General features: G+C 40.0%; 2 pseudogenes; both read right to left on the reverse strand.

Moving 5' to 3' along the window:
- Positions 1–1,134: 1,134 nt before the first annotated feature.
- The window catches only part of LOC131791829 (contactin-associated protein-like 2), a 28,583-nt pseudogene continuing 10,161 nt past the window's right edge, over positions 1,135–19,556 (reverse strand).
- Positions 16,481–17,913, reverse strand: LOC136276885 (contactin-associated protein-like 2; annotated as a pseudogene).

Here is a 19,556-nt window from a genome sequence, read left to right on the forward strand (position 1 = left end):
ATGTATAAGAAATCACGTGATCAAAAGTAGGCAAGTTTGTGACCTTCCACAATATAGAAAATATTAAAGTTCACACGGTAACCAGGTGGACAATCAGACATGGTTTGATGCTACTCTGGTTTACAGATTGAATGAATGTAACCGAAGAAGTTACAATTCATAGACCCAACGTTTCGACACTCCTGCCTATATAGTGCCTTCAACAGGGATGATCTAAACGCTGCAACAAGAGGTCCTTTTATATGATAACTAATTAGCTTTTATGCAATACTCCTTGTGTTGGTTATTTGGAGAAGCTAGAAAACTGAGAAGTCTATGTCAAAATGACTGATCACTGTGATCAAGATCATTAAATTTGACTGCTGATAATATTTTGTCGGTACCAGCACTGTCCACTTAAACAAGTATTGTAACCTACACATTCAATAGCGCGAGGTTGCTTTATTTTGTTATCGTGCTAATGATATTTTTGCACACAATGAAGCTTAGTGGAGGACCCTGTTAAGAATGTTTAACATAAAAGTAAATTGACTCAAAAAACTCAAGAAGCTCGAGTAGCTGGAGGCACTCTCACGCATCTTTCTTGCTCCCAGCGTTAAATAATTCACTGACTTAGTTTCTATTGACTTTTACAAAAGGGGTTTTCAAACTGATTTTTAAACGTCCAGCTTGACTTGCATTCTTAATCGTATAAACCAGGCCAGTCATCGATGAAAGAGGTCTTAATAGTTTTGGTTTAGAGTATAACAATTTGACCGATAAACTCTGAAGAGGAAGCTCTCGAGAGAAATCTGTCTTTACATGATAAACAATCAGGTAAGCAAATGTGGTACAACCATAACATTCCTCTTTAGGATTCTGATACGTTATTCAGGAATCATTGGAGCTTATGCATGCAGGCAGTTATATTATAAGTAACCTATTTGTTGCGGTCTGTATTATTTCATTTCATTTTTTTGATAGTGATAGTGCCTCACCAACGGCTCAGTTAGAATGGGGCCTTCGAATTATTCGTTGGCGCAGTGTACTTGAGTTGCTCAAGGTAAACACACGAACTTTCTGTTATACCGTACAACAATATTGTACAAATCTGTAACTGATGATCGGGTTTTTTTTCAATTTCACGGTATTTGGACTACATGTTTATTGTTTTCACAAATGCTTTTCATACCGTTAACAATCTCCGTCTCAAAACTACAAGCAGCGAAAATGGCGCCTTAGGCGCCTAAAATTATGCTTAATATGCTAAAACACATGCGCCAAACATTTTAACCTTCCTACTGATATTTATCCATCCTGGAATTCCTTTCAGGCAGCGAACTATCATAACAAATAGCATGTTACTTTACAGCGCTATAACAGGCGAGTCTAAAAATAGCGGGTAGACAGTTACGATCTATATGAGTCCCAAACACTTCAACTTTCCAAGTGTGTGGTATCCCTGATCACTTTTTGTAGAGCCGGTATCTCCAAACCTCAGTTGCTTCACGGGAAGCCTGGACTTGTTAGTAAGTAAACCACTGTCCTCTCGCCATTGTTGGTCAAGTTTGTCGCAGTTACATCCGTACTCAGGGTTTGCACATGTACGTTTCAAGCCGTATGCGCATTTGTAATCGATAGAACCCACTCCTCCCCAGTACTTCATCTCTTCTCCATCACGTGATACCCACCAGCCGTAACCATCGCGAAAGAGCCTTGAGTGATAGCACTCGTACATTATAAACTGCTCACAGTGGGCAGATGAAGCTGTTAGACTTGCCAGCTGAAGGAGACTGGTTCCCTGGTACGTGACATTGCACGAATAACTGCCGGGGTCCTGAAATCCATCCACCAGCGTTCTGTTTTCACTGTCGTGACTGACAACTGTCACTCCAACACCGTCTTTGTCAGCCATGTCACAGAAGACTTTAAAGGTTTCTCTCCACCCTCTCCATCAGGATCGATGACGTAAAAGTCACTTGGAGTCCTAGGGTAGGAGTGTTTGATATCACTGCAAGTTCGATTTCCTGAAAAGTAAAAAGACACAGAGAAACAACTACAAAAGATTATCCCTGTTCTTACGGGAAAAGAGAACTGATGACGTGAGAAGCCATTTGAGAAATTGTATACATTCATCTTTCAAAAGTTTTATTTCCATAAAAATGAAGAAAGACAAAAGCGGCTGAGTAAGGTCGAACTTTCAATACCTTTCATATTGGAAACATGTTGCAGGACACTATAGATGTAGATGGAAGCAGTTGCACAAAGTTTTCAATGGCATTTAGTTATAACTAAAGACGACAGTATGACTTCTACTTTAGAGTTTGTACCTCTCAGTTTAAAATGAATTTAATACCTCCACGTTTGCAGTGAGTTCCACTGAGTCCAGGCTGACAATCACAGTGATAAGAGTTCCTTTCATATTCAGGAACACAGACACCACCGTTCTTACAAGGAGCGCTTTCACATGGAGACTAGAAACAAAGTAAACATTCCTTTAATCATCCAGTTTCTATTTTAAGAAATACGAAGAGTGTCAAGCACCAAATATATGAAGAGATCTTACCAACGGACTGCAGTGATGGAAGGTAGCATTTGCTTGAGTCTTTTCAGCCTCTCTGTACTTGTGGCCAATAACTCGCACAGATAAAGACCTTTGGAGTCATTATACACTGCTATGTTAAACGAATAGCACTTTGGTTCACCAACGCAAAGGAAAGTGCAGTCTAACTTATCTTCCACCATGGACGATGTAAGTTTCTCTGCCCATGACAAGTAGAAAGGGTCGCACTTGAATTTACCAAACGAAGCACGGCCAGTTGGATATCGATAGAGAACGCCGTTTTGTGTGGCAAACAACAATCCTAACAAAGAAGGAAAAAACAACAAGAGTGACAAAAGCAGCATGATAGTGGCTGATGAACTCTCACCAACGGTATGAGCTGATGTATGACACCGAAGACTTACATGCAAATGAAAAATAGGCCCTTTATAATTGCCTGTCAGTAATTAAGAATTAAAAGCTACATCTATGAAGCAGGTGCCATGGGTGTCGTGATATTGCGTTACACGGTCACGCCACTGGGCCGATGAACATCTTTATATTTAGAAGACTTAGGAGACAACGAATACACACGTGGCGGCAGTCGAGTTCGCACAATAAACAACCCTTTTGAGTTCACAGAATCGTGACATGGTGTCAGGAGTGGGATCTGTTCACCCCTAAAGATGACAGAAGCAGCTGAAGCATCCATAGTTGTGCCACCAGCGCCGACTCAAGTTTTTATTCCCCCGTCAAATTTGCCCCCGCCGAAAGCGCTTAATTTTGACGACAATTTAGCCACCGCATGGAAATCGTGGAAAGCAGCGTGGCAGCGCTACGAAATCGCTACTGGTGTATATAAACAAGAGGGCATAGTTCGTGTGTCGACATTACTAAGCATTATAGGCGAGGATGGCGTCAGAGCCCACGATACCTTTATTTGGAACGAAGACGGAAACGCAGACGACATTTCACAAGTCCTGAAGAAGTTCGACGAATTCTGCATTCCTAGGACACAGGTCATATATGAACGCTATAGGTTCAACAACCGAAACCAGGAACCAGGCGAAAACATCTCGACGTATCTTACGGAGCTTCGAACGATCGCAAAAAACTGTGCACACGATACAATCACACCAGATGAAATTTTGCGTGACCGCCTCGTGCTAGGCATACGGGATGATCGCGTCCGCGAGAGACTTCTCCGTTTGAATGATTTATCTCTCCTACAAGCAGTTGACATTATTAAGTCGTCAGAACAGACCCAACAGCAAGTAAAGCTAATGGCTGGAGGAGACACTGCAGTTCATGCGTTACGGAAGGCGGGATCGGCAGAAAAACCTGAAGAAGAACGACAACTTAAGTCACAAGCATTTAGAAGACCGTCTAAACAATGTGGAAATTGAGGAATGGTGCATGGACGTCATTGTCCCGCGTATGGAAGAACATGTTTTAACTGTGGGAGTATGAATCATTTTGCGAATAAATGTCGCGCTAATCCCCGAGGAGTGAAAAGTAGAGTTTCGGCGGTCCACGAAGCCGTCGACATGGGAAACGACCCCTACTACATTGGTGCTACTACTAGTAAGAGCAAAGGCCAGGAAAAATTGGCAGTGGTCAAACTCCACATTTATGGGCCAGATCCCAAGACAGAAGTCCAGTTTCAAATAGATACTGGGTCGCAGTGCGACATTCTCCCGGCCCAATTATACAAGCAAATCACTGGGGACACCCTCCTTCATCGCCTCAAACCATGCCAAAAGGAAATAGTCTCGTACACAGGGGATCGCCGCAAAATTGCTGGTAAAGCTACCCTGCCTGTGTGGTCCCGTGGACAGCGGAGGTCAATGGAGTTTAACATCTTAGACGGAGACTATCAACCGATTTTATCATTGAACACCAGCCTCAATCTTGGCTTTGTGAGTTTGCATAATTGTGACGTCCTAGCATTACACGTCAAGTGTCCCAAAGCCTCCTTGCTCGAAGAGTATGAGGACGTATTCGACGGATTAGGGGCCCTACCGGGAACATACAAAATAGCCATAGACGAACAGGCGCAACCAGTTGTCCACGCACCGAGGCGAGTGCCAGTAGCCTTGCGTCCATGCATCAAAAACAAGCTGGACGAACTTGTTGATCGTAAAGTTATTATTCCAGTAACAGAACCGACGCAGTGGGTATCCAGCATGTTGGCCATAGTGAAGCCAAACAAAGTACGCATCTGTATTGACCCGAGAGATTTAAATCGTGCCATTCGGCGAGAGCATTACCAGTTGCCGACTATCGATGAAGTGGCCTCCCGCTTAACAGGTGCCAAGAAATTTACTCTTTGTGACGCCAAGGATGGTTTCCACCAAATCCTCTTAGACGATGCTTCTAGTTTCCTGACAACGTTCAATACGCCTTTTGGGCGTTATAGATGGGCCCGCATGCCTTTTGGTATCTCAAGTGCGCCTGAAGTTTGGCAGCGACGCATGCATGAATTCGTAGAAAATTTAGAAGGAGTTGAAGTTATCGCTGACGACTTCCTCATCGCTGGATTTGGCGAAACTGACGCAGAGGTCAACTCGAGCCTTGAAAAGAACGAACGTGCGTTCTTCAAGAAATGCCGGGAGTGGAACCTCAAGCTCAACAAACTCAAGCTGAAAAGATCTCAAACCGAAGTGCGTTTCATGGGCCACCTCTTGACTCCTGATGGTCTAAAGGCAGACCCAGCCAAAGTTGAAGCTATTTTGGATATGCCACCGCCGACTGATGTGAAAGGCCTGAAGAGGTTTTTGGGGATGGTCAATTATCTGGCCAAATTCTTGCCACTCCTGTCCGACATGACAGAACCTTTGCGAAGGCTTGAGGACAAGGACGTCGAGTGGTGTTGGCTTGCACAGCATGAGAAAGCATTTACCACAGTCAAAGAATACTTGGCCAAGGCCCCGGTACTGAAATACTATGATGTTACCGAAGAAGTGACAATCCAATGCGATGCCAGCATAACGGGTCTAGGTGCAGTACTGATGCAAAAGGGTCAGCCCGTTGCCTTTGCCTCGCGAGCTCTGACCGACACCGAAACGCGTTACGCTCAAATCGAGAAAGAGCTCCTCGCCATAGTGTGGTCAACCGACAAGTTCAATCAATACATACTGGGACGCGAAGTTGTACACATCGAGTCTGACCACGAACCACTAAGGGCAGTTTTTACCAAGCCAATACACAACTCACCAAAGAGACTCCAGAGAATGCTGATGGCCCTTCAGAATTACTCCCTGGATGTGCAGTATAAAAAAGGGGAACTTATGTGGGTATCAGATGCACTGAGTCGAGCATACCGCAACACCACCGAAGCCTCCAAGCACGATACAAGTCTGATCTGTACACTTGCCGAGATAGATCATTCAGAAAACCTCTCGATTGCACCATACAGGCTCGCTGAATTCAGAAACGAGATTGCCAGGGACCCAGTGATGCAAAAGCTAATCGGAGCAATCAAGGGTGAATGGCCAGTGTCAAGGAAGTCCTGTACCCCTGAGCTGACGCCTTACTATGACAAACGAAGTGAGCTTATAGAAGACAAGGGACTAGTATTCCTGGAGGAGCGATTGCTGGTACCCCCTTCCCTGAGAAAAGAAATGTTGAAGCAAATTCACCGATCACATATTGGAATCGAAGGGTGTTTACGTCGCGCTAGGGAGGTCCTCTATTGGCCCCTCATGAATTCGGAAGTAAAGGACTTTGTTTCCAAATGCTCAATCTGCCAGTCGTACCAGCCAGATCAGTGCCGCGAGGAATTGCAACCGTATCCGATCCCGTCGCGTCCCTGGTCGATGCTAGGTGCCGATTTTTTGACCTTGGGCAACAACATTTCTTTGTCCTAGTCGACTACTGGAGTGGGTTCTTTGAAGTCCAGGAGGTTAAGGTGGCCACATCTGCTAGCGTGATAGCTGCGTATAAAGTACAATTCGCCCGCCATGGGATACCAGACGTGCTTACGGAACTCAGTTTACGTCATCGGTGTTCAGTGCATTCGTGAGAGAATGGCAGTTTGAACATAGAACTTCGAGCCCCCGTTACCCCCAGTCAAATGGCCGCGCCGAGAATGCCGTGAAGACCTGCAAGAACTTGATGACGAAAGCGAAAGCGGATGGGCAAGACCCGCTGTTAGCCCTTCTTGATTGGCGCAACACCCCAACAGAGGGTCTAGGAACATCACCCGTACAGAGACCTGATGGGACGCCGCTTACGCACTTTCTTACCAACCCATGAAACGCTCCTGCGGCAGCCATCACACCAGGAAACAGCCACCAAATTAGCTGAGCGCAAGAAAAGACAAGCTCAACAATACAACAAAAAGTTTCGCCCTTTAGAGGCACTAAAGTGTGGACAGGCCATCAGGATGCGGCTTCCCGGAAGGGAGGAAATGGAGTCTGGGGACCTGCATGAAAGCCTTGGGGAACAGGTCTTATGAAGTTGAAGTTTGCGGCAGGCGATACCGACGCAACCGTCGGCAACTGCGCCTGACCCCGGAAACAGCACCACCTATGAGTCTGGTAGAACTAACTCCGCCCGAGTCTACCCTCAAACCGGCGCCAAATCTGACAGAGCCAGGACCTCCTCCACCGGAGTTCCATGGCGAGACCAAAACAGAGAGAATGCCACCTGAAAATGAGATGGGAACTGAGCTTGAGCCACAAAGGATTGAAACTCGTCGATCAGAACGCAGACGTCGACCGCCTTTGTGGCATCAGGATTACCATATGAACTGAACATTGAATGATTGAGCCGCTAAATAGTTGTTGGGTTCTGTTTCTATCTTTTTATGATTTCAATGAAGAACAATGTTTTATCGATTTTATGTGATTTGAACAGTGATCGAAACCGAACATTAAGTATTAATTAACTTTTGAAGATAAACTTTGTAAAAAGGGGAAGATGTCGTGATATTGCGTTACACGGTCACCGCCACTGGGCCGATGAACATCTTTATATTTAGAAGACTTAGGAGACAACGAATACACACGTGGCGGCAGTCGAGTTCGCACAATAAACAACCCTTTTGAGTTCACAGAATCGTGACAATGGGTGGGATAAACTTCTACTACAGGGGAAGTAGAGGTGGAACAGTAAGTTTTAAAAGTCATCTTATATACTTTTTAGTTTTTTTTTTTTTTTTAAAGAATTGCTTTCAAACTGTTGTTTTTTTCCTATGGAGGAAACGATTTCTATTAATACCTTCTATACAAACGGGTTTAAAAAGTTTTAAATATTCATATCAATATCTTTAACTCTGACAATGCACAATGATTTACTATATTGGTTTGAACTAATGTCTTTGTTAATTTTAAAGATATTTTTGGTACTCTGCTCCCTACTCTACAACAAACTTGAAAATAAATTTCTACTTACTCCTTCACATGGTCCATGTTAGCAGGTTTGCTGTAAGAAGTTTGTTTTGGCTCGCACCAGGATAACAATATATGAAATAAATTGACATGGACTATAAATTGGCACCCAACCACAAAAAGCTAAAGTTGTTTTCCTCTTTTAGACGGAGCGGCTGTTTATTTAATATTTATTATTTTACTATGCCGAGACACTTTCCTCTTAGAAGGCTTTTTGCGAAAGAAAAAAAAGTTCTTTTCTAATTTTAATTTTTTCTTTTTTGGGCAAAATTAAAAACACCAAATATCAAACTAATCTTTCATTACCTCCAGCAGTTATTGTTTACCGGACAGATTCCTGATCATAGGCAGATACTGGGCAGGTTTCCTCTTCGTGACTTAAAAGAAGCTTATCTAATTAATAAACAATAATCATTTTGAATCGGAACAAGTTCAGCAAAAAAAAATTTAAGAAATTATCCAAGTTATGTCGTCTGACATCTCTTAAAAATGTTAGGAAATCCTCTACATGGATCGGAAAACGAGCGAGCCCCGATTATGTATTTTATTTGCTAAAAATGTCAGTCGTTTCATCTCCGTATATTAGCATTTTCAATGAAACAATATACTGTCTCAAATATAAAACATTGCACAGGTACTCATTAAATATTTCTTGTAAAAAGTTCAGAAACAAATATCCAGATAGAAAAACTATATTTGAGAATATGTGTATTGAACATGCTACAGCATTAGAAAAGAATAACACTTGACCTAGGAGAACTCGTTAAGATTACTTTAGGTGCAATTTCAACAAGGCCTGCAAAGCAGCGTGAATTACATTTGTTCTACATAACTAGATTGAAAAGAAAATAGTCTTCGACTTGTATCAGCCTGAGATGCAAAAATGGTTTATTAGTGCACTATAATGACAACAAACAACACGTTGTCGCCAGGAAATACATTATAGAGAGAACGAACGATGGGCGTTTTACCAGGGATAGTTATTAGAACTGATGATAACTTATCGTAATCAACGGGAAAAAAAAACTGGAACATTATTGTCACTGAAATGAACGTTTCGCGGCCTTGTATCCCAGAGATGCTAGTTCGCGGATAACAGGAATAAATAATCAACAGTTTTCACCAAAGTGGAGGCGAATAATTGTTACCGTATGCCATAGAGGGAACCGAAAACAAACTCATTAATGTTTGTGAATATACAAAAGATCGTCGGAAGATATTTGCAGCCTCTGGTATCGTTTAATTACGTATAAACTTTTACGCGTCAAAATGCGGAGTTGCCTCCGGCTTGCAGAAGCACAACAATTATTCATTCCACTGTATCTACGATAAAGAAGTAATAAACGTTGGCAAAATATTCGGATATTTGGACACGTTATGTCTCATGTTTAAGAAAAAGTTGATGTAATGATGCTATATTTTTATTTCATTCCGAATGTCGCTTCATCTTTGCAATTAAGATGCTCGAAAAGAGAAATTGCATAAACTTAAAACCAAATATTTTTTATATCCGAACACCTCCCTACATATCATCGCCAAAAAATATATGGCTGGTTCAACCGAATACTTTCATAATCAATAGTTTTAGAAATTTTGCTCAACAGTTTGTTGTAAAGTGTTTTTATTGAAACAAAACGTAGGCAGCCATATGCATAAATATTTAAAAATGACATATACTTTGTTGCTTCGTTATCAATAAATATTCCAAATCCACTTTGATGAAACTGGATAATTTTTTATATACGGAGGTAATTTAGAGTTACAAGACTTTTCAAAGTAAAGGTTAAAAGAAGGTCTCAAAAGGGGTTAATGTTGAAAGTTGATTTTTTTTTTCCAATTTTGACTATTGATGGTTAAATCTTGACGGTAGACGATGTTAATACCTTTGACAGCAGACGGTTATTACAAGTTTAAACCCATATTAACTTTTTTGTTGATTCGAGCACGAGTTATAAATATTTTTACACCTATTGAGTCTTTCCCTGACGAAGGAAACTTAATTTTAAAGACCTCTAACGATTAACTAATTGAAATACTTCCAGAGAAATGCATGCAGTAACGAAAATAGCGAAAATTTGTCAAAATCATCAATTTCACTTTGACAAATTCCACCCACCCTACTGATTCCCAATGACCCCCTATATTGAGCTCTCCAAACGTCACCGGAAATGATCATAAAATAAAAACGTATCGAGAAAACTTTATTTACATGATAGCTTAAAACAATCATGATTTCCCTGAGATCGTATTTTCTCATCGTTTTATTGCTTTGCGTCGCCAGATTAAGTTGCCTTTTTTCGATGAATTGAAACAGGACCAACTTCTTAATCCACTCAAGAGTATTTCAGAGCATTTAAAGAGTGGGCATTACTCGAAAAATAAAACGATTGACAACGTTTTTAGGCTCCATGGGTAGGGGGAGTGAAGGTGACGATGAATATTAATATAATTAATCCTGAAGGTGACTGTAATGGTCACAGAACTTTAAATCCTTAACATAATACATAACATTTTGTTGTTGAGTGGTATTGAGAGTTTGCGTGCATAGATTTTAATGCATAAGGCGCCCCGACTGATGTGAAAGGCCGGAAGAGGTTTTTGGGGATGGTAAATTATCTGGCCAATATTCTTGCCACTCCTGTCCGACATGACAGAACCTTTGCGAAGGCTTGAGGACAAGGACGTCGAGTGGTGTTGGCTTGCACAGCATGAGAAAGCATTTACCTACCGTCAAAGAATACTTGGCCAAGGCCACGGTTACTGAAATACTATGATGTTACCGAAGAAGTGACAATACAATGCGATGCCAGCAGAAAGGGTCTAGGTTGCAGTACTGATGCAAAAAAGGGTAAGACCGTTGCCTTTGCCCTCGCGAGCTCTGACCGACACCGAAACGCGTTACGCTCAAATCGAGAAAGAGCTCCTCGCCATAGTGTGGTCAACCGACAAGTTCAATCAAATATGGGGGGGGTAAACAAACGGCGAAGTTGTACCTGCGTAGGTATGCACGAACCAATAAGGGCAAGTTTTTACCAAGCCAATACACAACTCACCAAAGAGGACTCCAGAGAATGCTGATGGACCTTCAGAATTTACTCCCTGGCGTGCAGTAACAAAGGGGAACTTCTGGGGTATTCAGATGCACTGAGTCGAGCATACCGCAACACCACCGAAGCCTCCAAGCACGCGTACAAGTATGATATGTAAACTTGCCGAGATAGATCATTCAGAAACCTCTCGATTGCACCAGTACAGGCTCGCTGAATTCAGAAACGAGATTGCCAGGGGACCCAGTGATGCAAAAGCTAATCGGAGCAATCAAGGGTGAATGGCCAGTGTCACGGAAGTCCTGTACCCGGAGCTGACGCCTTACTATGACAAACGAAAAAGTGAGCTTATAGAAGACAAGGGACTAGTATTCCTGGAGGAGCGATTGCTGGGAACCCCCTTCCCTTGAGAAAAGAAATGTTGAAGCAAATCACCGATCACATATTGGAATCGAAGGGTGTTTACGTCGCGCTAGGGAGGTCCTCTATTGGCCCCTCATGATTCGGAAGTAAAGGACTTTGTTTCCAAATGCTCAATCTGCCAGTCGTACCAGCCAGATCAGTGCCGCGAGGAATTGCAACCGTATCCGATCCCGTCGCGTCCCTGGTCGATGCTAGGTGCCGATTTTTTTGACCTTGGGCAACAACATTTCTTTGTCCTAGTCGACTACTGGAGTGGGTTCTTTGAAGTCCAGGAGGTAAGGTGGCCACATCTGCTAGCGTGATAGCTGCGTATAAAGTACAATTCGACCGCCATGGGTACCAGACGTGCTACGGAACTCAGTTTACGTCATCGGTGTTCAGTGCATTCGTGAGAGAATGGCAGTTTGAACATAGAACTTCGAGCCCCCGTTACCCCCAGTCAAATGGCCGCGCCGAGAATGCCGTGAAGACCTGCAAGAACTTGATGACGAAAGCGAAAGCGGATGGGCAAGACCCGCTGTTAGCCCTTCTTGATTGGCGCAACACCCCAAACAGAGGGTCTAGGAACATCACCCGTACAGAGACTGATGGGACGCCGCTTACGCACTTTCTTACCAACCCATGAAACGCTCCTGCGGCAGCCATCACACAGGAAACAGCCACCAATTAGCTGAGCGCAAGAAAAGACAAGCTCAACAATACAACAAAAAGTTTCGCCCTTTAGAGGCACTAAAGTGGTGGACAGGCCATCAGGATGCGGCTTCCCGGAAGGGAGGAATGGAGTCTGGGGACCTGCATGAAAGCCTTGGGGAACAGGTCTTATGAAGTTGAAGTTTGCGGCAGGCGATACCGACGCAACCGTCGGCAACTGCGCCTGACCCCGGAAACAGCACCACCTATGCGTCTGGTAGAACTAACTCCGCCGAGTCTACCCTCAAACCGGCGCCAAATCTGACAGAGCCAGGACCTCCTCCACCGGAGTTCCATGGCGAGACCAAAACAGAGAGAATGCCACCTGAAAATGAGATGGGAACTGAGCTTGAGCCACAAAGGATTGAAACTCGTCGATCAGAACGCAGACGTCGACCGCCTTTGTGGCATCAGGATTACCATATGAACTGAACATTGAATGATTGAGCCGCTAAATAGTTGTTGGGTTCTGTTTCTATCTTTTTATGATTTCAATGAAGAACAATGTTTTATCGATTTTATGTGATTTGAACAGTGATCGAAACCGAACATTAAGTATTAATTAACTTTTGAAGATAAACTTTGTAAAAAGGGGAAGATGTCGTGATATTGCGTTACACGGTCACGCCACTGGGCCGATGAACATCTTTATATTTAGAAGACTTAGGAGACAACGAATACACACGTGGCGGCAGTCGAGTTCGCACAATAAACAACCCTTTTGAGTTCACAGAATCGTGACAATGGGTGGGATAAACTTCTACTACAGGGGAAGTAGAGGTGGAACAGTAAGTTTTAAAAGTCATCTTATATACTTTTTTAGTTTTTTTTTTTTTTTTAAAGAATTGCTTTCAAACTGTTGTTTTTTTCCTATGGAGGAAACGATTTCTATTAATACCTTCTATACAACGGGTTTAAAAAGTTTTAAATATTCATATCAATATCTTTTAACTCTGACAATGCCAATGATTTACTATATTGGTTTGAACTAATGTCTTTGTTAATTTTAAAGATATTTTTGGTACTCTGCTCCCTACTCTACAACAAACTTGAAAATAAATTTCTACTTACTCCTTCACATGTCCCTGTTAGCAGGTTTGCTGTAAGAAGTTTTGTTTTGGCTCGCACCAGGATAACAATATATGAAATAAATTGACATGGACTATAAATTGGCACCAACCACAAAAAGCTAAAGTTGTTTTCCTCTTTTAGACGGAGCGGCTGTTTATTTAATATTTTATTATTTTACTATGCCGAGACACTTTCCTCTTAGAAGGCTTTTTGCGAAAGAAAAAAGTTCTTTTCTAATTTTAATTTTTTTCTTTTTTGGGCAAAATTAAAAACACCAAATATCAAACTAATCTTTCATTACCTCCAGCAGTTATTGTTTACCGGACAGATTCCTGATCATAGGCAGATACTGGGCAGGTTTCCTCTTCGTGACTTAAAAGAAGCTATCTAATTAATACCAATAATCATTTTGAATCGGAACAAGTTCAGCAAAAAAAAATTGAAGAAATTTATCCAAGTTATGTCTGTCTGACATCTCTTAAAAATGTTAGGAAATCCTCTACATGGATCGGAAAACGAGCGAGCCTCGATTATGTATTTTATTTGCTAAAAATGTCAGTCGTTTCATCTCCGTATATTAGCATTTTCAATGAAACAATATACTGGTCTCAAATATAAACATTGCACAGTTACTCATTAAATATTTCTTGTAAAAAGTTCAGAAACAAATATCCAGATAGAAAAACTCATATTTGAGAATATTGTGTATTGAACATGCTACAGCATTAGCAAAGAATAACACTTGACCTAGGAGAACTCGTTTAAGATTACTTTAGGTGCAATTTCAACAAGGCCTGCAAAGCAGCGTTGAATTACATTTGTTCTACATAACTAGATTGAAAAGAAAATAGTCTTCGACTTGTATCAGCCTGAGATGCAAAAAATGGTTTATTAGTGCACTATAATGACAACAAACAACACGTTGTCGCCAGGAAATACATTATAGAGAGAACGAACGATGGGCGTTTTACCAGGGATAGTTATTTAGAACTGATGAGTAACTTATCGTAATCAACGGGAAAAAAAAACTGGAACATTATTGTCACTGAAATGAACGTTTCGCGGCCTTGTATCCCAGAGATGCTAGTTCGCGGATAACAGGAATAAATAATCAACAGTTATTCACCAAAGTGGAGGCGAATAATTGTTTACGTATGCCATATAGGGAACCGAAAAAAAATCATTTAATGTTTGTGAATATACCAAAAGATCGTCGGAAGATATTTGCAGCCTCTGGTATCGTTTAATTACGTATAAACTTGTTTACGCGTCAAAATGCGGAGTGCCTCCGGCTTGCAGAAGCACAACAATTAATTCATTCCACTGTTATACGATAAAGAAGTCATAACTTTGGCAAATATTCGGATATTTTGACACGTTATGTCTCATGTTTAGAAAAGTTGATGTAATGATGCTATATTTTTATTTCATTCCGAATGCGCTTCATCTTTGAAATTAAGATGATCGAAAAGAGAAATTGCATAAACTTAAAACAAAATATTTTTTTATATCAGAACACCTAACTAAATATCATCGCCAAAAAAATATATGGCTGGTTCAACCGAATACTTTCATAAATCAATAGTTTTAGAAATTTTGCTCAACAGTTTGTTGTAAAGTGTTTTTATTGAAACAAAACGTAGGCAGCCATATGCATAAATATATTTAAAAATGACATATACTTTGTTGCTTCGTTATCAATAAATATTCCAAATCCACTTTGATGGAAACTGGATAATTTTTTATATACGGAGGTAATTTAGAGTTACAAGACTTTTCAAAGTAAAGGTTAAAAGAAGGTCTCAATAAAGGGGTTAATGTTGAAAGTTGATTTTTTTTTCCAATTTTGACTATTGATGGTTAAATCTTGACGGTAGACGATGTTAATACCTTTGACAGCAGACGGTTATTACAAGTTTAAACCCATATTAACTTTTTTGTTGATTCGAGCACGAGTTATAAATTATTTTTACACCTATTGAGTCTTTCCCTGACGAAGGAAACTTAATTTTAAAGACCTCTAACGATTAACTAATTGAAATACTTCCAGAGAAATGCATGCAGTAACGAAAATAGCGAAAATTTGTCAAAATCATCAATTTCACTTTGACAAATTCCACCCACCCTACTGATTCCCAATGACCCCCTATATTGAGCTCTCCAAACGTCACCGGAAATGATCATAAAATAAAAACGTATCGAGAAAACTTTATTTACATGATAGCTTAAAACAATCATGATTTCCCTGAGATCGTATTTTCTCATCGTTTTATTGCTTTGCGTCGCCAGATTAAGTTGCCTTTTTTCGATGAATTGAAACAGGACCAACTTCTTAATCCACTCAAGAGTATTTCAGAGCATTTAAAGAGTGGGCCATTACTCGAAAAATAAAACGATTGACAACGTTTTTAGGCTCCATGGGTAGGGGGAGTGAAGGTGACGATGAATATTAATATAATTAATCCTGAAGGTGACTGTAATGGTCACAGAACTTTAAATCCTTAACATAATACATAACATTTTGTTGTTGAGTGGTATTGAGAGTTTGCGTGCATAGATTTTAAATGCATAAGGCGCCAACGAGAGGTCATGAAGCTCTGTCCAATGAATTGCCCCAGCCAAATAGTTTAGTCGCTAGCAAAATCCAAACAGAGAAAAAAGAAACCGAACCATAGTTGCTTTTAAAGAAAAATTAGGCCACTGTGATAAAGATGACTATCTACTGTAGGCTTCGAATTCAAGTGCTAATACTACACTTACAGTCATTTTCAGATTTTTAGCGTATTTTATTGGATTCAAATAGGGGTGAAAATTTGCAACTAAGAGGTCCTTTCAATCTTTTATTTATGATTTTCTAGGCAGACTAACTTCCAGCTTGGTCGTCTCCACTTGTCTTTGGTAAACAAATTGTGCCATCATTAAATTATATCATAGATATTTCGACGAACTGGAAATATATAAGACTTTTGCAAAAAAGATGGCAGGTTTCTTGCTGTAGGCAAAGCTTTCAAACGCGGTGACAGAGGAATGTTACCATTAAAAAAAACGAATTTTGATATATAAGTATCAAAAGAGCAACTCAAATACAGGTCAATAACAAAAGTTAATGACCTGTATTTGAGTCTTAAATGAGTCCAAAACATTTGAGCGGCCCAACACCGAGTATGACATTCGGTTACAATTTTTCTTCAAATACTTTTAACTAAACATTATGAATTTCTACATTTTTCTCACAACATTACAATCAAATTACCAATTCATTATCATGGACCTCCATGTAAATTCAGTTCTGTCTAAAGGAATACAATGTTCAAGTTGTCTTTTAAATATGAATTCTAGATGAGTCCATAACACTCCAGTTTTCCAAGCGTGTGATATCCTTTTTCATCGCCACTGTCCCAGAGATCGGTATTTCCAAATCTCATTTGAATCACAGGAAGCTTGGACTTGTCTGTTAGTAAACCGCTGTCCTCTCGCCAATTCCAATCGTTCTTATCGCAGTTGCAGCTGTAGCTGCTGTCCGCACACGTGTTATTCAACCCGCATGCACATTTAAAGGGAACAGAGTTGACTCCACCCCAGTACTTCATCTTCTCGTCATCACGTGATACCCACCAGCCGAACATGCTACCATTGAAAAGGAGCCTTGAATGATAGCACTCGTATTTAATAAACTGCTCACAGTGAGAAGATAAAGCTCTTTAGCTTGCTAGCTGAAGGAGACTGGTTTCATCATCAGTAACATTACGCCAATAACTACCAGGGGCTTCAAACCCGTCCACCAGTGTTCTGCTTTCACTGTCGTGACTGACAACTGTTACTCCTATCCCGTCCTAGTCAGTCATGTCACAGAAGACTTTGAATGGTTTCACTCCGCCCTCTCCATCAGGGTCGATGACATAAGAAGCACTTTTAGCCTCAGGATTGCAGTATTTGACGTCACTGCAAGTTCGATTTCCTGAAAAACAAATAACAAAGCAACAAAGAACATAAGAAATTTAGAAGTAAAAAATTCCTTTTATTTTCACTTTACGGGAAATATACTTGGGGAATGTTTATTGGGGAAAAGAAGTACAATAAACCGATTTGAACTGAATTCATAGCCAAAAGTTAAAAAGAGGTAAACCATATACATACAAGAATAGTGGTTAATGACAGTATATGTTTCTTCCATTTCTACCACATGCAACAGTAAAAGACTAAATTCAATACCTCCACGTTTGCTGCGTTTGCAGTGAGTGCCGCAGAATCCAGGTTTACATTCACAATGATAGGAGTTCCTTTCATATTCAGGAACACAGACACCTCCGTTCTTACAAGGAGCGCTTTCACATTGAGACTAGAAACAAAGTAAACATTCCTTGAATCATTCAGTTTGTATTTAAAGAAACACGAAGAGTGTTTATCACCGAATATATGAAGAGATCTTACCAACGGACTACAGTGATGGAAAGTAGCGTTTGCATGAACCTTTTCAGCCTCTCTGTCCTTGTCTTTGGCCAATAACTCGCACAGATAAAGACCTTTGGAGTCAGGATACACTGCTATGTTGAACGAATAGCACTTTGGTTCACCGACACAAAGGAAAATGTAGTCCAACTTATCTTCCACCATGGACGATGTAAGTTTCTCTTACCATAAGAAATAAAGCACTTGAATTTACCAAACGAAGCACGGTCTGTTGGATATCGATAGAGAGCGCTGTTTGTGTGGCAAACAATAATCCTAATAAAGAACGAAAAAACAACAAGAGTGGCAGAAGCAGCATGACAGTAGCCGATGAACTCTCACCACCGGAATGAGCTGATGTATGACTCCGAAGACTTACATGCAAATGAAAAATAGGTCCTTTATAATTGCCTGTCATTCATTAAGAATTAGTAGCCACATCTATGAAGCAGGTGCCATGAGGGGGAAAAACTTCTACTATAGGAGAAGTAGAGGTGGAACAGTAAGTTTTAAAAAGTAATCTTATGTAAAACTCTCCTTGACAAGCCTCCGTGATACTTTTTATTTATTTATTTTTTTAAAAGAATTGCTTTCAAACGATGTCAATTAATACTTTCTATACAACGGGTTTAAAAAGTTTTAAATATTCATTTCAATATCTATTAACTCTGACCATGCTAATGATTTATTAAATTGGTTTGAACCAATTTTTTGTTAATTTTAAAGGGATTTTTGGTACTCTGCTCCCTGCTCTACAACAAACTTGAAAATATGTTTCTACTTACTCCTTCACATGTCCCTGTTAGCAGGTTTGCCTTAAGAAGTTATGTTTTGGCTCGCACCAGGATAACAATATATGAAATAAATTGAGATCATATATTGGCACCGACCGCAAGTTTCTTCTTTTTAGGTGGAGCAGCTGTTTATTTAATATTTTATTATTTTATCATGCCAAGACACTTTTCTCTTGGGATGTTTTTTGAGAAAGAGAAAACGATTCTTTTCTAATTTTTAATTTTTTCTTTTTTAGAAAAATTAAAAACACCAAATATCAAACTAATCTTTCATTACCTCCCGCAGTTAGTGGAAAAAAGTTGCGATGTTCTATTCACCGGATGGATTCTCTGATCATAAAGAGATACTGGGCAGACTTCCTCTTAGTGACTTAAAAGGAGCTAATCTTATAAATAAATAATAATCATTTTGAATTGGAACAAGTTCAGCTCAAAGAAATTGAAGAAATTTATTGAAGTCATGTCTTGAAAATGTTAGGAAATCCTTTACGTGGATCGGAAAACACGCGAGCCTCGATTATGTATTTTGTTTGCAAAAAAAGTCAGTCGTTTCATCCCTGTATACTAGCATTTTCAATGAAACACTATACTGGTTTCAAATATAAACATTGCGCAATTACTCAGTAAATATTTCCTGTAAAAGTTTCAAAAAATATCCAGATAAGAAAAATTATATTTGCGAATGTTGTTTATTCAACATGTTACAGCATTAGCAAAGAATAACATTTCACATAGGATAAATGGTCAGATTACTCGTTTAGGATTACGTCATGTCTCATGTTTAGAAAATTTGATATAATGCGTTGCTTTTTATCTCTCCTTCCGAATGCGCTTCATCTTTAAAATTAAGATAATCCAAAAGAGAAATTACATAGACTTAAAACAAAATATTTTTAGTTATCCGAACACCTAAGTAAATATCATCCCCAAAAGCTATATGGCTAATTCAACAGAATGCTTTTATAAGTCAATAGGTTTAGAAATTCTGCTCAACAGTTAATTGCAAAGTGCTTTATTGAAACAAAACATTGGCAGCTATATGCATAAATATATTTAATAATGACTTGTACCTTGTTGGTTCGTCATCAATAAATATTCCAAATCCACTTTGATGGAAACTGGATAATTTCTTATATACTGAGGTAATTTAGAGTTTTTTTCCCCCAAT

This window comes from Pocillopora verrucosa, chromosome 3, assembly GCF_036669915.1.
Source record: "Pocillopora verrucosa isolate sample1 chromosome 3, ASM3666991v2, whole genome shotgun sequence".
Lineage (NCBI taxonomy): Eukaryota > Metazoa > Cnidaria > Anthozoa > Scleractinia > Pocilloporidae > Pocillopora > Pocillopora verrucosa.